Source organism: Lytechinus variegatus, chromosome 14, assembly GCF_018143015.1.
Source record: "Lytechinus variegatus isolate NC3 chromosome 14, Lvar_3.0, whole genome shotgun sequence".
NCBI lineage: Eukaryota > Metazoa > Echinodermata > Echinoidea > Temnopleuroida > Toxopneustidae > Lytechinus > Lytechinus variegatus.
In genome coordinates, this window is record NC_054753.1 from 25113103 (window position 1) to 25136604 (window position 23502).

The following is a 23502-nucleotide window of genomic DNA, read 5'->3' on the forward strand; positions in this document are numbered from 1 at the left end:
TTTTAAACAAGTTTTTCATCTAAATGATTGTTCCAGCCATTCCCCGACAGCATGGTGAACATAATTTATGTTTTGTACATATATTTTATTATCAGTTGTGCTAATCAATTTAAATTTAGCATTCATTCATTACCATAACTGGGAATAAATGATTTTTACAAAACAGAAATGTTAACCATCTTGCTGGAGAATTGCTGGAACAATCATTTTTTTTTTGAAAATGAAATGAAAATCATACCTAAACAAATTATTTGAAATTGTAAAATTAGATATTGAATCGGCTTCAAAATTGTGAGAGAAGAGTTTTTCCATCGACAGTGTCATCTCACAACTTTCCTTCATCATGTTGATCTTGATTGGTCAAAAAGCACAGAAATTGGATCAAAATTATTTTAATGAAATCAATTAAACGATACCTTTAAATGAAAAGGAAGAAAGTTTGTTCAGATGAACCAAATTAGTGCTTCAGATCTACCATGTCTACGCTTGTGATTTGATGTTAGTTTGTTATCAGGTGCTTAGGGGTCAATCCAATGCTTATTTACCTCACATCGTCGGCCCCTTTTTCCGAGTTTCAAAGATCTTCGTCTTTCACCCATGGGGGAATGTGACACCATTCTATCGCTACCAGTTGGGCAACACTGGTGAAATAATTTCCCTTTTTTATCAAGCCTGAAAAAAAAATGTAAAAATTAACATTTGTTGTTTAAGATTCGAAATGATTGTTTAATAATTGTAGCGAACAGTGTAGTTTGGCAAAAAAAAATCAAACAGCGTTTAGACACTGTAAATAATATCTACCATTTGTTTCATGATTACGCATGTAATAATAACAATATGCTAGTATAGAAAGACATTACATGATTCACATTACAAAAAAGAAGTGTGTTGACTTTAAGTTTTCGACTACTGATAGAAGATAATCTCCAATTGCAAAAACAACTTGTTAGACTGTAAATATAATTATTTGCGTCACTAGTAAACAATATTTGTCTGGTGCATGAGTCATTCTATTCGATAAATCTATTTATAGTTCATCCCCTGTCATTTTACATGTGGATTTGTGGTTTCTTTCAAAACCACCATGACTAGCACCGGTATATTTACAACAATTACCCATCTTGAAAGATTCTACTAGACAAAAGTATAGAGGTTTTATATAAGTGGCGCAAATAGGATTGACCAGGGGACCCACGGGGGGGGGCACAGTTTCGTGAAAACCTCATCCACTCCAATCACACCATGTGAGAACTGAGGGTCCATCGAATCCTTTTTTCCATTTAGTATAAAATTGCATTTCCCCCCAAAAAAAATGTACGTGTCCCTTTTTTTTAACACAAAAGTTGCATAGTTTTGTGAAAAAGGCAACCTCTTAATGTTTATATCAAGGGGATACCATTTTCCTCTACCTTAGCTATCAAAATCGATACTCAACTTGGAATAATTGGATACTTTAATTGCTACCCTTGGCATTAAAAGCCAGTGCTGGGATTTTGGTATGGTAAAATTCTAGTTCGATTCTATTTTTTTTTTAAGGCAATTAAAAAGTTTCAAGGGATATGTTCTGATAGTGTTTTAACCAGTGTTATTGTAACAATAGTCATATAAGACCGACATAGGAAATAATTTGCCCTGGTTATTTAAAGATAGCTCTAGGCATTTGATTTGATTTTGATGGTTTCATAAAAGACAAGAAAGGAAAGGTTTGTTTATTCGAAGGGCATTGTTTCTTAACTGAAGTCAGGTTATAAAAGAGGTCGGCGGACATGCCTTGTGATGTTTTCTCAATGAATTTTCTTGACTGATAGTTTTGAATTTGTTTTGTTTTATGAGCGTAGTTTCGGCATTTGAATAAAGCTAGATAGTACAATTGTAAATATGTAAATAGATGAACGAGAATAGATACAAAAGATAGGTAAAAATAACTCTTCTCTTTATTTAATGCTTTGTTTTAATTCTACAAAGACAGACAGGTGCCTTAGTTAATGAGGTTTTTTTTTTTTTTTTTTTTTTAGGGGAGAGAAGACTTTAAGAAATGAATGGGAGGGGGGGGGGTGGAGCGTGTCAAGCTATCAGTCTCCACATCGGTGCGTTTTTTAGATCTCTCTTGTCGTAAATAATCTTTCGGAACCCTACTCGAAGGGCCCTTTTCGAAACAAGCTTCGTCTCAGCATCTCTGGAATATTTTGAGGTATATAATATCTGTCATTCTTTTTTTTTGTTAATGGATTTGGATCGTTTATCTGTTAATTGCAGTTTTCTTTCTTTGAATGTGAAAGGTTTAAGAGATAAGTTGAAAAGAGAAAGAATTTTTACTTGGTTGAAGGATAAGAAAGCAGACGTAGTTTTCTTGCAAGAAACTTTTAGTACAAGGGAAATCGAAGAAGCATGGGGTTCTGAGTGGAATGGAAACATATACTATAGTCATGGTACATGTCATAGTCGGGGGGTTAGTGTACTAATCAACTCCAAGTTAGGTATTCAGATTCTGGACACAAAGACTGACGAAAACGGAAGGTTTATAATTATGGAATGTATATTACAAGATATAAAGTTAGCTTTAGTTAATGTGTACTTCCCTGTTCAAGGTCATAACATGGAGAGAAACACAGTCTTACACAATTTAAATACAGTTTTAAAAGAAAAACATGATCGAGGTGTTCCTCTCATTATGGGAGGAGATTTTAATTTAGTACGGAATATTGACTTAGACTACATGGGAAATAATACAAGACAGTTTCAGTCTTCTTTTCAGAAGAACTTTGATAATTTTGTATGTGATTTAAATTTAGTTGATATTTGGAGGGAAATTAATGGCGTTAAGAGACAGTATACTTTTAGACAAATTAACCCCTTTATGCAAAGCAGGTTAGATTATTGGTTTATTACAGAAAGTTTTAGAGAATTTGTTTTAACATGTGATATAATACCGTCTATAGCACCAGATCACTCGGCGGTTGTATTTCAACTCTTTAATAAACCCTCTCAGTCAATTCAAACATCTAAAGGCACTTATTGGAAATTTAACAATAGTCTGTGTACAGACGGTGATTTTACTCGACAAATGAAAGACGAAATTATCAATTTGAAAGAAACTTTTAAAAAAGAAATCAAAGATAAGATAATTTTTTGGGATTTCTTGAAAATGAAAATCGGCAATTTTTCTCGGAAATATTCAAAGGAAAAGGCTAAGAAACGAAGAGAGAAAATCAAAGATTTAGAAAAAGAAATTGATGGTATTCAAACGAGATTAACTACAAATATGAATAAACAATCAATCGATTTATTAGAGAATAAAAAGACAGAATTAAAGGCATGTTATGATTATGTGAGCGAAGGTCTTAAAATCAGATCGAGAGCTTCTTTTTATGAAAGCGGGGAAAGGGATACCAGGTACTTCACTCAGTTAATGGAATCCAACAAAAAGAAAACAAATATACGTAAATTATCAATAGGAGATAGATTAACTTTTGATCAAAAGGAAATAAAAAATGAAATAAGGAATTTTTATAGCATGTTATATGCAAAGAGAGATGATAAAATCCTTGATGACTTTTTCTCCGATGTAACAAAATTATCAGAAGAATCGATGAAATCATGTGAAGGGAAAATTACGGAAGGTGAATGTTTAGCTGCTTTAAAAGGGATGAAGTTAAATAAATCACCGGGTAATGACGGGCTTAGCGTAGAATTTTATTTAGTGTTTTGGCCGCTAATTGGGGATGTTTTAGTTGATGCTTTAAATAATGCTTTTATGAGAGGAGAACTTTCGCCATCACAAAGACAAGCAACTATTACCTTAATTCATAAAGAAGGAAAGGATCCATTACATATTAAAAATTATCGGCCCATCTCACTGTTAAATGTAGACTACAAAATTTTGGCGAAGGTACTATCAATAAGAATAAAGGAGGTGTTGCATGAAATAATCAATGTCGACCAAGTAGGATATTTAAAAGGAAGGAATATTGGGGAAGCTATAAGACTTATAGATGACATGATTTTTCATTCAGTAAAAAATGATATATCGGCATATCTATTGGCCATTGATTTTGAAAAGGCATTTGATTCGGTTTCACATTGTTTTTTGTTTAAAGTCTTGCAAACGTTTGGTTTTGGACCCTCATTTTGTAAATGGACAAGTACTTTGTATAAAAAAGCTGAAAGTTGTGTTTTCAATGGCAGTATTTCAACAGGTTACTTTGATATAGGGAGAGGGGTAAGACAAGGAGATCCGTTATCCCCCTATCTCTTTATTTTATGTATTGAAATTTTGGCTAACAGAATAAGACTTGATCCAGAAATTCACGGAATCAAGTTTGGAAATACAGAAGTTAAGCAAATTTTATACGCAGATGATATGACAATTTTTGTAAAAGACACTCGGTCCATTGAAAAGTTAGATATGCTGTTCGAATGTTTTGCCGAAACGTCAGGTTTGAGGATGAATAAAGATAAAACCTTTATTATGTTACTGGGACACCATGAACAAATAGATCAAATTTTACCTTTTGGTAAAGTGGAGCAGATGGTTAGGATCTTAGGTATATATTTTTCATTAGATAGAGAAAGTCAAGTAAGAATAAATTACAAAGAAATACTTAGTAGAATAAAGAAAATTTTGATGTGGTGGAAGCAAAGGGATTTGACATTAATGGGCAAAATTCAGTTAATTAAAACATTTGTACTATCTAAATTGATATACATTTCTTCTCTTACCATTGTCCCGACATGGGTAATAGAGGATCTTAATACACTGATCTTTGGATTTTTATGGGGTGGTAAAGATAAAATTCAAAGAGACATTGTTTATTTAGATTATGGTCATGCTGGTCTAAAAATGACAAATTTTCAGTTATTCATTAAGACACAAAGAATTATGTGGATTAAAAGACTTATAATGGGAGAGCCAAAAATGAAATGGAAACAATATTTCAGATACTTAGCACACGATATGGGAGGATTGCTAATTTTTTTTAGTAACCTCACAATGAATTTGATAGGATTTGAACTGCCAGAATTTTATACAGAAATGTTAGATGTATGGTTCAATAAGAAATTGTTTTTACTTAAAGAAGAGAAGAATAAAAGAAATGAGATCATTTTCAATAATAGGTTCATCCTTTTGAAAGGACAAACATATTATAATGAAAAGCTGTTTTTAAAGAAAATTTATAAACTCCATCATATTGTAGATAAAGATGGGAAGATTAAGTCTATTTCGACCTTTCAAAAAATGGGTTTGGATCGTTTTGAAATAGAAAAGATACTCGAAATTTTTAATAACATTCCATACTTTTGGAAGGACTCGCTGAAAAAAGGGGGTCAAAGTTCTATAGATAGTGAGTTAATTTTGGATTTTCAATTAAAAGGCAGGACTTTTGACTTGCAAGACATCACATCAAAAAGAATATATGATATTCTTGTAAGTATGAAATCGGATATACCCCAAGCATTTAAAAAACTTGAGGAAAAATATAATTTAACAAACAAGGATATATCTGATATTTTTCTAAGACCACGAAAATCGACTCTGAACAGCAGACTCAGAGAATTTCAATTTAAAATATTACACAATATACTATACACAAAAAAATATTTATATTTATTTAAAATGACAACAGATGATTTATGTTCATTCTGCAGTAAAGAAGAAGAAACATATGATCATATATTCTTTTCATGTGATAAAATAAAAACTATATGGATAGAATGTGGGAACATGCTTCAACTCCCTATCATTACAAATATAGATAAAAAAGGTGTACACGTAGGCGTGGAAGGGTCAACTAAAGGAGAGGCTCAATTATTAAATCACATAATAATCCTCATAAAGTATATGATTTTAAAAAATAGTAGAAACACAAAAGATCCACCGACCCTTAACCATATCAAGGAAAAAATACAAGAAGATAGACTTGAAGAAAGAAAACTAGCTGAACAGAGAGGTCTATTAACAAATCATTTCAGAAAATGGGACAAGTTTATTTTCTAGGGATGCTGAGGCTAAGAAAGTTCAACCATACAGTTAGACTGAAATGGAGGGTAGGGTTGAGGGGAGGGAAGCAGGTCGCGCTTCCTGGGCTTGGATGGGATGTGGGGGGAGGGGCAGTTGGGATAGGAGGGCTTTACTTTGTTTTACTCATTCAGTTCAATTGCATCACTATGAATTATTTTGTTATAACTATTTTGTTCCTGATGACGCGAATGTTATATTCTGTATTTTTTTTGTACAATTCTTTTTTGTATTATGAATAATTATTTATTTGACTTTGTGAACAATGTTTTGTTAATTTACTATTGTATGTATGATTTTGAACTGAATGTTTTAATAAATACTACTTCAAAACAAAAAAAAATAATTGCAGGTATGATTATAGGCATAATTATGTTCTTTGTAATCAGAGGCGGCATTTTGAGGAGGGGGGGGGGTACGTAAGTGTGACGTCATAATTTCTTTTTATCATTAGTAGTACAGTTACATGGACCAGACTACTCCTTTTTTTTTATTACTTTCTTCCTTTTTTATTCCACTTACTCCCTCTTTCCCATCGTTTTGCCTTTTTACCTCTTAAAAAATCATAGGGCGTTGTCGCTCCCTGCCCCTCCCCTTGTCGCCGCTCATTTATGTGACCTACTCGTTATGATAATAACTTTTGTTCGAAGATGCAAACAGACAAACCTATTCTTCATTTATCTTTCAAAGTGTTTTTATCTTCTTCCTTTAAAACATCCGCTCATGATTTTGAATAATGACAGGAGGAAATGAGTCACTTTTAACGCAAAATATTGAGAAAAATGCACCAACTACAGGTGATGAAGTTCAACAATTTTCTAGACTTTAATAGGATAAGACCCATTTCCTAAAACGGTACATTTCTACATCGTATATATATATAGCACAAATAGGGAAAATTAAAAAGAGCTTGGAAAATGTCAAAGGCCAATGAGAGGTGGGTGATACCGTGCAGTTGCCTAAATTATTTTCCATGATTGAGATTGAAAGGACAAGACCCATTTCCTTTACCTTGTTTAAGGCACATTTCTATGATTTATGTGAAAATTCAAAAGGGCACATAAATCTTCCAGGTCAATGAGAAGGGCATCGCGGGGCCAATAAATAGGCCATCCAAGACCATTGGCTAGGTGGCCTTGCTTTTCCCCCATTTTTTAATTTAGTATTTGGTATTTTAAACTAGCTCCATAAATAGACAAATCTCTCTTTTTAGTGAATGAACCAGACATGGTGGCACAGTGGTAGAGCGCCCGCCTCATGGGAGGTCGTGGGTTCGATCCCCGCTCGAGTCAAACCAAAGACTTTTGAAAAATTGCCTGGCTTGTCAGGCGCTCGACGAATGAGAATGGAGAAGGGTGATAATAACATGATGGCCCGCTGAAAGAACAGCTTACAATTGAGAGTGGCCATACAATACCCTGGGTAAATGAGAGTTATCATTATTATTAGTTATTATAATGTTTCGGCAATCTGAAACTCACCGACGCCCCTACCACGAAGATACACCTGCTGGGGCGAAATTCACGACCGTTTCCAATTTTTTTTAAATAATTAAATCATCTGTATTGCCCAGGATTTAAGTGTATTTCGGGGTTCGTTCCAATGTGTTTTCCATTTTCAATTAAAATTTGTCTAATGCTATTTTGTCCAAGTACCAATCTGTCTCATATCATTTGGTCTACCATCAGTTCGTCCACTATCCACACGGTCTAATTGTCATTTTGTCCATTCACATGCATTTCGTCAAATAACCAGTTGGTACAATGGCCATTTCCATTTGGGTCTCTACAGTGGCGTACCGTGGGTCACGGCATTGGGGAGGGGGGGGGGCAAAGCAAAAATTCTGAGTCACTTAGTAAGCACACGAAGCGCGCTCAATGCAGGTAAACTGACCTAATAGTGACATTTCAAGGACAGTGCTATTAAACGGATATGTATCTCACTAATCACATAATGCGAGCGCGAAGCGCGAGCTGAAATTTTTTATATTTAGAACTAAATAGGGACATTAATTATCAGCAAATTTTTGTACTCATGATACGTACCTGTCTTACTAAACAATGCGAGCGCGAAGCTTAAGCTGAATTTTTTTGTATATATTAACCCCCAAACAGGGACATTTTAAGGAATATATTTTAGGAATCCATTAAGAGTATATATATCTCACCATAGTCATCTAATGCGAGTGCCAAATGTATGCTGATTTTGTTAGAATTACATCTAAATACATTGAGCACTTTTTGTAGTCATTGTAATCATGGTTGTCATACGTATCTCACTAATCAAATATTGCGAGCGCGAAGCGTTAATTCAGAACTGAAGAGGGTAATCTAAAGCTTGTTTGTAGGAATTCACGAAGACCATGCGTATTTCGCTAACCAAATGATGCGAGCGCGAATCGCAAGCTGAAATTTTTTGATATTCAGATCAGAAAAAGTTACATTTTAATGACTGATTTTAGGAATTCATAAAGAGCAGACATATCTCTGCAATCCACTAATGCGAACGTAAGCACGGACGGGAAGTGTTTTATATTAAGACCTTAAAATGGAGCAATCACTTAAAGTAGTCATGAAAAGGGAGGTTTTAGTACAACGGGATTATATATCTCGGTAAACAGACAATGCGAGCGCCAGGAACAATGAAGACATAGGCCCTGAACAAATTATGTTTCATAAAGTTATGATTTTTTTAATGTAATATAACATAACTTAATTATGATATAACATTATAATAAACAATAATTTCTTCTTTCCCACTACGTTTCTTTCCCTTTCTCCCTCTTTTTCTCCTCCCCCTTTTTTCCCCAGCCGATGGGGAGGGGGGGGCACGTGCCCCCCATGCCCCCCGTAGTTACGCCACTGGGTCTCTAATTTGACTAAGTATTAATTGGCTGAAATGAGTGAAAATAAAATGGATATTAGATCAACTGGTAATGAGACGAAATGGTTTTAGACGAACTGGTGATTAGACGAACAGATTATTGGGCGAAAATGGATATCGGACCTAATATCAGACCGAAATGTTGATGGACGGAATGGCATAAGACTAAATGAAAGTAGACCATGTGGTGAATGGACGAGTTGGGAATAGACGAATTGGCAGTTTACCTTCTCCATATAGGAAAATAATTACAGAGGCGTATTAATAGGCTTATAAGGCTAAAATTAAGAGTCGAAAGAAGATCAATAAATGCTCCCTGATCAGACTTTCTCCTGATCACTTAAGCGATTAAAGGCTACAATTACACATCGGGACTAAATTGGGGGTTACAGTGGTATTCTTGTCTTCATTATCGATTTTGTCTTCGCTTCATTGTAATTTCCTTTGATGTTGGTCATGTTCTGTTGGGTCTATCCGTTCGGTTACCCAATAACCGGAAATTGATCTCATTCATCTGTTATTCAACGGGGAACAACTCCAAAACTTTCTTTCATAGTATTAACTTCTTGTGGTATGAAGATTATGTAGTCGTTTGACAACACTTAACCTCACAATATATACCTTATCACTGGCGTATTCTCAAATTTGAATATGATCATAAGATTAAGAAAAAGTATTTATAAGTTATCATTATTTATCAATATTGATCATTGTTATTATTGTTTATCATCATCACCATTAGCTTTATAACATAGGGTCTATGGGTATCAGAGGCACTGGCGGATCCTGGGGGGGGGGGGGGGCACAGCCGGCCCAGGCCCCCTTCCCTTTTGAGATGCAAAATTAAAATTTGTAATGTACAAATGACGTCAAAACAGAAGTGTAGAAGTGTGCCCCTTCTTTTGAAAGTGAAGAACTTTTTGTGTGCTTGTCAAATTTTTCCTCGGAAAATTGTACCCCCCTCCATTTGGAAAATCCTGGATCCGCCCCTGATCAGAAGGGCCATTGAAATGAATACATACTATCAATCCTGACATTCGTAATCTATTTCTAATTCTTCTAACACAATTTATAAGACTCTATACTAAATGCCGCTCTAATGAGATGGACACTTGCTATAATCTTGCCAAACAAACGAATACAATTTATTAATTTTTACACTGATAAATAGTTTTATTCCAATATTTGTAGCACAATTTATATTCTATATTACGTGCCCCTCTGACAGTTATATCTAAATTTCGATAGAGTTTTTTTCAGAGTATAGGCCTATTATATCAATAGTGACTCACCCCTTTGCATGTTTTATGTTTGATTTGACCAAAATCTTGTTTTCTTACCTGATAAATTAACCTTCATCATCCAAACTTTGATGAAGTTATCGCTTAATTTGGTCTTTTCATTGTTTGTCCTTCACTTTGTCCAATTTACTATCTAGCCCACACACTTATTCTTGTAAAACAATCCTATAATTTCGTGAAGAATTGTCATTGACTTTATTATGTAAACGTCATTAATCTGGAGAATGAATTTACTGATAGAACTCACTAAGCTGGATAAGAAAAAGAAAATAGATTTCCGTATGTAAATTTGAAGAATCACTCCGATCTACTGATAAAATTTCGATAAGCTGGTATGGGAAAGAAATTAAATTGTTAAAGAACGTTAGTTGATTTTTTTGTGTTCATTGCCTTTATCAATTTTATCAGTTTTACTTGTCCGAAGGAGTAATTAATTGAGTTAACTTACATACGATGCCTTTAAGTTTAATGCAATGACCCACTTTCCACACCACTCGTTAAAATAAATTACAAAAACTGTGAGATATATTCCATATCATATAGGCCTATACGGAGTGATCAAGGGAGATGGAAAATTACTTATTATTATCATTATCATTATTGTTATTATTATTATCATTATCATTATTGTTATTATTATCATCAATATCATCATCATCATCATCGTCGTCGTGGTCGTCATCGTCATTGTGGTTGTCGTGGTCGTCATCAGCGCTTTGTAACTTTTTTATAAGAAGTAATTATCATTATTATTACTTATCATCATCGTCGTCGTCGTCTTCATCATCATCACCACCACCATCATCACCATCATCATCATCATTTATTATTATTCGTCAACATTATAGAAAAAATAAGTACCACGTCTTCAGGGTAGCCTAGATGTGTGATGGTGGTAGTACTGGTGAGAAATTAGTTGATTGTGATTGGTTGTATATTTTTGGAATAAGAGTGAAAAATAGGGGGTAAGCCACTAATGCCTGGACTAAATTTTTTTTTATGAAAATAAGAGGTATACATGCCTCTTGAAATAACAAGTGTGTGTAAACTTTGTACCTCTGTTAATATACATGTAGGTCTGTGGATATTTACATCAAGGGATCGACAACAAAATTGACGTTTGTGCACACATGGGTAACAAAAAGGTCATTTGTTTACTTCAATGAATCCTAGGTTGAGTTGATTTATTTATGGGGGAACATTTTTGGGACTAAATGATAAGATATACATCACGCGTTAACATTTTCTATCAATTGTAGATAATATGAAACAATATTATTTGAAACACTTGTTATTAGAACTAAAGGCTTAGGTTTTATTTGATGGAAGATGAATAATTAGTAATAAAATGACGCGATTGTTTTTGCCCGCTTTGTATATGAGTAATGAATCCCTACAAAAAATGGAATAGTCTAAACTTTATCAAGATTGGAGCACAAACTCTAGACCGTATACCGTACCGGCGAAGTGGAGTCAAATTGCATGTGCACTTGTCTACATCTTCAATGCTACTCACATGTGCACTTGCTTTGGGACTGGATTGGTAGGAACTGGGCGTTTTTACGTTCCAAATTCGTCCCGAAAATAAAAGGGATTTGAGTTTGGGGATTTAGTCTACCGACTTTCTATGGTTGTCAGTAAATAGCCCGTCTATTCCTCTTCCTGTGCCCCCTTGGAGCTCGTGAATTTAACAGTTTATCATTCGGCAAATATATTTGAGTCGAATTCGTCCTGACGAATTGTGAAAACCACTTCGATCCGCTGGACCCTTGTTGAAGTTGAATCTGGAGCCGGAGGAAAGTGGAGGTAGAATTGAGATAAATATTCCATCAGTTCACTGTCGTTTTCGAAGGAGGAAAAACAACCCATTGATTGACCAAACGTGTGATCATTCAGCACCGATGAAGTTGATTTGTCCATAGGAATCCTTACAATATTAGATTTCGAGGCAACAGGTATATTCAGTAATCCAATCCAACTCTTTGGTTGATCTTGGCTACCGGAACGCGGCCAAACCCAGACGCCCGGTAACATGGGGGCGATGAAAGCTACGGCTCGCATCGGTCGCCAGGCTGCCACCGTGGGCCTGGTTGTTATTTTACTCGAGGGGCTGCTTGCTTCTGCTGCTGTGGTGAGTTTCCTTTATTTTGGGGGGAGATATTAGAGGCCCAAATGCTCATGTATGCATGGCTTTTTATATGATATTATTTTTTAAAATGTTTAGCTTATTAATATAAATATCCACCAAATCATGTCCTTTTCACTATAAATCAGTACAAAATATCATTAACTTCCACACAGTTAAATGAGATCAGATATTAATCTTGATCCATAATCATCCATTTGCATTACCAGTGTCATTACATAATATCTTGGTCTAAGTACTGAAAAAAAGGCAAAATCCTAGAAAATTCAAGAAAAGGATTGGGAGGCGAATTGTTCAAAACTCACCTAAAGTTAAAGAAGAGCAGGAATATACGTTAAGAAGTGAGTTGCCAAGGGTAAAGTGAGGCTTGGGATAGTGATCAAACTTTGAAGGAGACGGGGAGTTGAGAGAAAGAGACAGAAGAGAGAGAGAGGGGAAGGATGCGTAGAGGGCGGGGGGGGGGGGGGGGGGGGGCATTGATTGTGCAGGATCTTTGCTGATCTCCGAAGCTAACGGAGGAAGAAGAAGAAGGAGATTGTGGTTCAGTGTATCATTGTAATAAAGACACTTGAAGAATGACAAGAACTAGTAGTAGGTATCTGCAAACCTATCATTCTACAGTACAACAAGTGAAACCAGGTGTGAGAGATGCTCAGAACAGACAAGTACCCTACAAAGTCAAAGGGTCATCCTGGCTGTCATCTTGCTTAGACCATCTCTAGCTCTATAATAGTTCCATGCTTGGACAAAGATCTATAGGTGTACAGGGATTAAAAGAGGATCTTAATGCCCCATTCATCTCCCCCTTGTTAAGCCGTGAAAGGCAATCCCGCTTTTTCAGAGAGACCCAGCTCTGAAAGGGATCTACTTGTAGAACTTCCCTATGATCAATGGGAGACTCATCCTAGATTAGCTTCTAGGTGTCCTTTAGACAGGGGATTTCCTCAACCTTCCTTTCAAGTGCCTACAACATTTTGGATGTACGGGGAATAGATATGTGTACAGCTATGAATAGACTTTAGATTGAGTGTACAAACACCATTGCTCTTCATTCAACCAAAGACTTGGTTTTTGAAAAGAATAGAAAGGTTGTAATTTGTGCTTTGTCTTGTATTGGGAGAATTGGTATACAGGCTTGATTCTTTCATGTCACCTTTGTAGATTAATTGATCAGAAGGTTCAATCAGTTAGCATTTAGTCAGTGGTAACCATCTATATACTGTTTTAATTTCATAAGTTGAGCTAATAAGTTTCAATGCTTGTAAATAATAAGAAGAGACTAGTATTTACGATACAGCCTACATGTAGCCACTCATTAAACTTTTTGTTTAAGTTGGGATTTGAATGAGTTTCAAATCTTGCAGATATAGAAACTTGCTTGGTCTTGTTTCTCAAATTGGGTTTTGAACGGGTCTGAAATCTCCCAGATATATATCTTTTTTTGATGAGCTTTTTGAAAAAAGTTTTCTTACCAGTTTTTTTTTGGAACCAGGTGGTTCTCAATTCTACCTGTGAACTGTGGTAATGTATTATAGTAGCCAGTGTGTAGATCCTTGGGTGATAAAGTACATCTAGGCCTATAATGAAAATCAGATAAATTATCTTGAAAGAATAAAGAAAAAACAAACAATGAAACCATTCCAAATAGATGGAGGAAAATAAGGACTGATATTAGGCCTGTAATAATATTAGGGACCAAGTGCATGTGTCACATATCAGAAATAGTTTGCCTTTCAATTCATATTTCAATTTATAGGTCTACTTATTTACTACATGTAGGTGTGTGGTTTAATGTCCCTGCCAAAATGCTACAGGTTTTTTTTCTGAACAGTCAGAAACAGGGTCTCTATTCAGTTGAATTACATTGCTCTAAATTGAGTCTTTTTACTACTATGCAATCAACGTGATCAAGTAGATTTTTGGTGAAACATATATATATTTTTCAAATGTTCCTTGAGCCTGTGCTTTTCAAGTGTCATAAACCCAGTATTTCGAACAGAGTTTGTACGCTCCACCAGAGCTCGTCAAGTGATGTGATCAATACAATCATTAAGATCGTTCAATAAAGCCTTTATGTGATGCTACTATGAGGGATTGGCTAAAGGAAAACACATCAATAGCTTTGTAACTGAGAGGGGAGGGCGGGGCGAGGGGAGGGGTAAGGAACTGCCTTTTACTGAGCTAGGTGAATGCCCTCAAGATTCCTTGTGTTCTGTCGACAGGGGTTACCAAAGTTCACTCAATTTATTCTCATGGACATGGTACAAGTCAAACCTGGTGTAGTGACCAGTACTGACCACCTGTATAGAAGGGCCACTTGTCTATAGATATAAAAATACTACAACATAGACTTCCCTTCAATAGTAACTCCTAATTGAGAATGGATTCAAAGTACCTGTCTATAAAGACCACTTACTCATATGGACTGCTTTAGTATTCAGGTTTCACGCCCATAAAAGTCTAACTTTTATGTTATATTTTCTTATATTTATTGTTCTTCTTCCCATCTATGTACGTACACGCAGGCCCTTTTCACCAGCAGCGAAGTTATTATGCTGTTGGAACCTACAAAGGAATTCTTGAGACAATATCTAAAATTTTTATTTCTCATAATTTCAAAGAATTTCACAGATTTTTGAACAACACAGTGAAAAGCCAACATGAACATAAATGTAAATCTTTAATGTACCCATGGTTGTATAAAATTCTTTCCGGAACCTCAACATGAATGATCTAACACTGCAAAGAATTTCTGGCGTGATAGTTCATTTGCCTCTAGTCTTCAGATATTTCAGTATTTTTGGTGGGTAGCCACATCACGTAAAATATCTGTTTTTGATCAAAATATGCAGCCTACATTAATCCGTGCCATATGAGTGCACCTTACAAGTGAACTTTTGTCATGATGATAGCCTCTTTCCATCCTCTTGAAATATTTCTTCAAGGATTGTAAGGATCATAGCCCAGCTAGGCTTCTCTCTGCGAACAAAGGACATTGAATTCTACCCTGCCAATCAACATTTGATATGAATCCTTGCATCCGAACTCATACCACACTGAGGCCCGCCCGCTCATCTTTACTGAAAATAAATAGTACATGTATGTTACAAATTTTGAAATAGATCATTACCCAACATCTAAATGATTTATGAAAAAAAATGTTAATGGTCTGAAAGAAGGCCAAATATAGAGACGTCCAATTAGCCTGTGGTGCTAACCTTTGCAAGAACCTCATCACATACTTTTCATGATGTTTTTTTTTTCCTAGGGTAAAGTTTAAGTGAGTACATGAAATGTTGCATAGTCTGCGATTGAAAGCTCTTGAACTTAACCTGCTGGTAACCCATTGCCTTAATAGCATTGGTGCAGGGATATCTCGCTATCCTACACTGATTTCCAATACAAATGAATGTCTTTGAACAAAAGACATAAGTTATCCCATGCTGATATAAATTCTATTTCAAACATAGAAAGAAAGACAGTGAATCTGTCACACTGGACACATGCTTACCATACATTCGATATGTACTCATACTTACTAGGCCTGCATTTGGGTTTTTCCGACTGTTGGGTGTTGAATCAGTTGGTAGATTGAATTGAAATTGAAAGGGGTCAGGAGCATGTACCAGAGCAGTCATACTTTTGCAGGGAAATACGGCTTTAAAATGAACATTCACCCGAGATAATGTTCTTATGTGAAGGGGTTTTGCATAACGAGTAGCCATAAGCATTGGATTTGGATCAGGATATATGCAAAATGTAGTCCATGAAAAAATGCTAGATTCTACATGTTCAGTTATCAGATATTTTTGTTTTATCCTGAACTCCAAAAACAGATTTTTTTTTTGATTGATCAGACAGTCGATAAATTGGTTGCACTCAATGATCGATATAATCAACAATGAAGATGAGTCGTACGATGATACGATCAATCGTTGTGTTACGGGTGTCCTGACAATTCAGCACCACAATTTCAGTAGCCACCTGAACATTGCTGGTTGTCTTTGAAAACACTTCATGACACATGGATGATGCATTTGTTGCAACATCCTTCTGCCATTAGGTATTTTGTAGGAGTGTACTACGAGTGATCTTGGAATATTGTGAGGGTCTGAGGTTGAGACCAGGCGATATCTGAGGTCCTTTGGGGATGTCCCAACAGGGAGTCTGAAGACCTCCTAAGGAGTCAAACCCTGCACCTGTGAAACATGCTCAGGTCTTCTTTTACGTGGTCCAAGGGGTTCATTCTTGATGTATGGTGGGCGTTTACATTTATGTACAGTGTAGCCTAGTATATGCATGTCCATTATTCAACCGGTAATATAGTCTTTAGACAAGGCTCATGACGTCAATTTTGATGTTCATATCAAACGCCTACTGACTGAAAAAAGACTAATTAATCACCAATGGTCGAATGAATGCAAGCTTAGCCACAGTCCCTTTAGGAACTTACATGTAACATGGATTTCTGATGTTAACCATTGTTTCCGCTTGTGATCGCTACCTGAGAGGTAGCAGCCATTCAACAAACGAATAGATTGCATCGTTCCGCTAGTCTCGTGTCTGGCTCATCCTTTCTTGGCGAGAAATAGCCACGTCAAGAGGCCTTGTCCGTTTGCTACTGATGAGATGGAGGCTGACCAACACTTTGTCCTTTTCTTATATGAAACAGCACTGGAATTGGATGGTGCACCGTGCTGTTAAAAGGACTAACCTTACTGACTGTTGTCCTACATGCATGGGACTAAGCCAAAAGTTTGCCAATGTAGAAAGCACAAGTAGAACAGTTTTCAGTCTACAATGAATGAATGAATGAATAACCTTTGCCCTATGGTTTGAGTGATACATAATGTGGTTCATTCAATTTGATTGATTGGCTGTAAAACGATTTATTCATTTTGCCATTTCTCTTCTCACTCTGAAGTTTAAACAAGTGCTACTTGTAGACAAGAAATCAATGGAAAACATTGTTGGTATACTGTACAATTTTTGGAAAAAGACCTGAGAAATTTGTACAGGAACATACAGTCTGTTTATGTATTGAAGACCTACATGTATACAGACTTTTAATTTATTCAATGCATACAAAATCCAAAGGAAAATTCAAGATTTGAACTATGTTTGTGCAAGAGTCACAAAATTTGTGTGTTCTATTAATGTGTTGAAAGTAAAAAACTCAACTTTAAGCCAAAGCATCTTAAAAAAAATGGATGGTGTGTCCATCAATCAGGGCATGGATGGTCCTCTGAAGCACCGTTCAAGCACTAATAAATCTGTCTGTTTCTGAAATGAATAGTTGGGCATTTCCTGTATGATGGTCCTGAAATTTTTATTGGTTAGTTGGAAGTGATGAAAACTGAAGGTCGCAAGACTGCAGACAATTGGCTGCCATTGATTTGTATTGCTATTTCCATCGTATGTATTTAGGTGTATTTAAACAACATAAATGTGAAAAATTATGAAAGAGTTAAGATACCAGATAGGCGTTTCATAAAGCTGTTCCTACATGTAAGTTAAGAGCGAATTCAAGAACGACTGGTGATCCTTTCTTGTGGTAAATGGTAGATTCATTGGTGATGGTTGAGAGCATAAAAAAAGATCGCCAGTCATTCTTAAAGTCACTCTTAACTTATGAACAGCTTTATGAAATGGACCCCTGATTAATTAAGAAAGAAATAATAAGGTTTAAGGCCAATGAGCGGGGAATTGACGCCAATCAAAGTGATCTGTAGGCCATGGCCCATAGTGGCCATGGATCAAATTGTGCCCAAGTACAGAAATACTCTTTCACCTATTAAATAGCAACACATGTATCAGGGTAAAAATTACATGGGGGCTCTGGGCTATTTGCCTGGGCGATATAATTCAAAGAGTCCTGGAAAATGAAACAAGAGCCCTGTAAAATCCCCATTCACTCCAATCATGGAGCTACTATAAAGTGATTGCAATAGTCTATACGATTTGCAACCCTAATATTTGTAAGTGATTTTCATTTATCATTCTATATATATCACATTTTACAAAGTATGAAATTTCCTATTTCTGTTTTAATTGACTGATACCTGAATGCTAAGTAAATGCACACTTAATTTTAAGAGTCAACAAGTGCAGATGGAGCAGAAACTAATTTATTTGAAAAGCCATATTTCAATGGCAAACATCCTTGAAAGATCATAATCTCTTTATAATTGCGAAAAGTTACACAGTAGCTGGGTTTCAGGGATAATTTGTCGTCAATTTTTTGAAGTGTGGACTCCCCTTGACCAGGGCTTTGTGTGAGAAAGGAAGTTATCCTAGCAGTGTAGCCATAGGAAGTGGTCAGCAGGCAAACCGCAACATTGTAGCTCATGGCCTGAACTAGGCCGTTTATTACAAATTTTCATAATTTGCCTAGTCTAGTTCATAAAAATCAATTCAGACCTTTTTCTGTTACTTCAGTATGCACTGTAAAATGCTACATGTATTTGAAGTTTCAAGCAATGTTGTTCAAGCCTGTCAATCTAATAACCATTGTTGAAACTTGCCAACAGTTGTCTTTTAAACAATCGTTTTAACCGGATTTGACAATCGCTTTGCTAGCGTTCCCATTTGATTACATGAAAGTGGTTTCAAAATCACTTCATGTAAAGCAATCTTGTTGCTATGGAAATGCTCTCAGTGGGTGACACGTTTCGTGCAAAATTCGAAACTGCAGTGTAGGAATTCTACACCTGTCGTGTGAATTAGCACGCTTAAAATGTTCGAAGATCACTTCCGTAAGAACGGTTGTATACTCACGCTAAAACCAGTTTAAGGAGGCAAAGTGATTGGTTAACATTGGTTTGACTTTGAAAAAATCTGAGCTAGAAGGTCACACTTGTCACCTGTGTCTGTGATATGTTACAAAAATGAAGCCCAGAAAAAATTGCGTTCGAAAATAATTATTTAGTGCTTCAAAAATTGAAATATAAAGTGACCGGAAACACCATCTTAATTTCATCCCATACACTTATGTGTAGTATTTAGGCGTCTATAAGACACCTATTTACAAAATCGGGGTTTGCCTTGTAGTTTTAGCTTTTCATTCCCAATAATGGTTGTTTTCAGGGTTTATTAGTTCTAATACATGCACTTGTACACATGTTTCATCTTGGTTTGAGAATTTTTTAAATCGGCTGCTCACAAAGTTAAACAATACCTTTAAGGAGGCAAAGCGATCTTAAAAATACATGTACAAGGTGGTTTTCTGAACAGGTTTTGAAGATCGCTTCGACCGTTCTCATTACACGTTAAACTAGTTTCCTGTAAACTAGTTTTAGGAAGGTAGTGAGAGCGGTGTCAAATAGGCCTGCAATACATATAGAAGAAGGGACCCTTTTTATGTTTGATAGAGCAAGGCCAATACACAAACATACAGTTTCTCTGCAACACTTCTGCACTAGCTCTCATATTTTTGAAGCAATTATTTCATTTTCTTGTATAACCATTGGCTTTCATCAAAATGTCTGTCCCTTTCTCTGCTATAGTTGCAGAAGCAGCCAGAACTTCCTTCTAAGTTCTGTCCTTTCTTTTATCCAATCTATCAACCAGTGTTTGTGCTTGAAGACTACCAAAGGAGCTCATGTCCATCAACGACACCGTAGATGTGAGAAACTTCTAATTCTTTCCAGGCCCCTTATAATGGTTCCTCTGTACTGTTTAACCATGAACTGTGTGAAGATATTTTCATCAAGTTGTCCAGATCAAGGTTTCACAATTGCTAATGAAACAAGAACATTTATATTTACATGTATGACCTTTATCAGGTTATTTTTTTCTCTCCATATTACATTCAGGCCTTTAGATAAAGATAAATTAATGGAATCCGTGATTTAATACAACCCAGATATGTATTAGATTTTTGAAAGTGAAGGTATACTGTTGCCTAGTCATTTACCTGTTGAAAAGAATAAGTTATAATTGAATTAAAAAAATATTCAAAGTTGAACTCTGGTTCTCACAGACTCGCAATCACAAATTAATTCTAACAGTGTATCTGTAATTTTACAATTTGTGAACCATTTCATTTATTACTGTATCATTTAAGAAATAAAACCTACACACTAGGAACCAAGTCATATATTTATTTATTACATTCATTGCTATAATAATAATAATCTTTAAAGATCAAAATGATTGGGATAGTTTAAAAAATAAAGTGGTGTTAAAATTCTATTGTTAAAGAAAATATTATGGAATCTTTGAACCCCAGCAAGATGGGGGTCTCAAATGTCTGAATTCTGTGGATGGTGTGATATGTAAATATTGTCACAGCTAGCGACAATTGAACATGATACAAAAGTGAAGTTATTCTACAACATTCAGACCCTTTCTTGCCATAAAGAAATTAAATGTGTGCATATATTATTATTGACAGCCTTTCTTATGAGGCTGTGCAATATTTGCCAATGTGGGCCTTTCCTGGACCCAGTCTTACAAAGAGTTATGATTGATCCAATCGAATGTAACTCTATGGAAATCCATCAGTGTCATAATTTTTCTTTAGGAAATTTGCACAATGTCCTTTGAAAACAAAGATAACATGCTGAATTTAATGTATGAATGCAGGCCTGATGAATGTACCTCATAGCTAGAAAATATTTTGAAGAAACATGTATTTTAGATGTTGACGTTGCTGGCTTTCTATAATTGTGATTGATTGGATCAATCGTAACTCATTGTAAGAAGAGGCCCTGAATTTCAGAAATGATTCACCAAAAAAGGGTTGTCTTTCTTATAATAATTTCTTCAAAAGCATCATAAACAACTGCAAAGTTCTCAATGAATAAAAAAGTACATCAATGAAGAGCTGACAAATTCTCTCACTCTTTCTGTCTCTTTGTTTATTTATCTTTCTGTCCATCTGTCTGTCTGCCTGTCTCCCTCTCTCATTTGGTTCATTAATTCATCCATCAACCATTTTCCATGCTGCCAAAATTTGGCTTTTGATAAGTGAAAAAGCATGTAAAATGAGTGAAAACAAAGAAAAAGTAATTAATGGATTCTCTAAACTCATATTCTTTGAAAAGTTCTATGTAGAATACTTAATACTTACGACATCTGAGACTTATTATTTTGTTAAGCAAATAAGAGGGGAGTCTGACAATCAAGTTTGTAAATCAAGATCTGAGGTTTAAGGAGGCACCCAGTAATCATTTCATTATTGGTATAATGATGACTGAGATTGATAATACTATTTGTTGAGCTTTTGAAACTTAATCTAAAGACTTTGCAGCAGTCTGAGCTTATTGCTTATATATTGAAGAAAATGTACTTACAAGTTGAAGGCAGTTCATAGACTGACATTGTATAGGTGTAAAGATAACTTGTGCAAACAAAACTTGAACAGTCTTTTTGAGCACACATTTGTGTAATCATATATCAAATAGAAATCATAACAATTAAATGAAAAGATTAGTGGTTATATAAAAAAAAAGAAAGGTTTGACAATCACATGAATCACCAGTTTAAAACAGCAATGAAATTGAGTGCCTTATTCACAAAAGGGTATGCATTAACTTTGTGCAATACATAACATACTGTATCAAAACCTGTCTGTGCTGTTGATAGTAAACAAGAGGTCATAAGTTCGTTCTCGCTAGTTTGGAGCTAAATTAAGTTTTAACTCCTGATTGATGGGAGAGTCCAAAACATATCATAATGATTTCTCCGATTTCACCCCCAAACTCTTCGAGAAAGTGCAAATTTCTGAAACGTTGAAATGATTATCAAATCAAGACTTGATGGCCATAGCAGGAACTCCGGAGTGCAGAATGAATAACTGATTTGTTCCTTCTCTCGCATCGATTGCAAGCCGACAGGTCAGAGAAATAGTTGGTGACTTTTCTTTTGACATGATTTTCCACCCAATCTTAAACTGTCAGTTGAGAAAGTTCTAATATACATGTAATCTTAAGGCGACCGCACACCTTATGATTGGTCTGCTACCCGATTTCAGAATAAACTGAATTTGATGCTATCATTGAGACTTGGAATATCTTACTGTGCAATGTTCTAAATCATTGTACAAATACCTTTGTTCATATCTGCGACTATGCTATCATCTTTCTTTGAACAAAAGTGAATTTAATATCTAGTTGCAACGACGTCATAGCAGTTGTACGATTGGCTACGATTTGAAACTAATTTGGCCTTTACTCCGAAAGAAAGGCTTGCAATCTTTCAGTTAATTACAACCTCAAATAAAATGATATGTTCCATTCACATTTTCAGAAAATGAGCAAAATGCGATTTGTTCCAAAATTGGATCGCGAACATTCTTAAGGTGTGCGCTGGCCTTTACACATAACATATCTTGTAGCCAGCAGCGTTTGTCTGATTTGGGGTGTAAGAATTAACAATTTTATTTTTAAGTGGGCTACAAAATTAACCTTGCAAACGTGCCCTTTCAGAGCTCTACCCAAATCCACTTATTGAGGGGGGGATCAATACACCCCTTTTCAATCTATTATACACAAGCCGTGAGTAGAAATGTTACATACGTACGGGTGTTGGGGCTAAGATTGTGCTCTTTCATTTACTTCATGTAAGACCCTCTGAGTATTTCAAGTATGAAATAATTAAAATATATGATTTTATGTAATAACATAAAGAAAACGGAAAGTGGGGATTTGACATCATCAGCCCACCTACATGAATGAATGTAATATGTAAATATGAATATTTATGACGACTGTTTGCACAAAATATTGCTAAACTGTAACTTCAATAACTTTACTATTAGTTATCCAATTTTGATGAAATTATCAGCATTTTGCTGAGTGAATTCTACTCTATGTATTAAGATATAAATATTTTCAGCCTGGACCATCCCTTTAATATGTATACAGTGCATGTATGTATAGCGCTCAAGCCATTGATCTAGCTATACTGGCAGTGCTATCTCCTTTAGATCTGGATCCACTGTGAGCGGATGTACATACATACCAATCACACAGCATTACTGTGGCAGAGGGATATCTCCCTAATGTATTAAACAGTTGCCTGCAATTTATCTTTGTGCAGATAATGAGAGGTTCGTCCAACTTCCCTTGCAGATTATCAATCAAAATACCTTTGAAGTTTTGGTCAGCACAATATTTTCAAACAGGAAATTAAAATATGCATGTAGCGTAAAC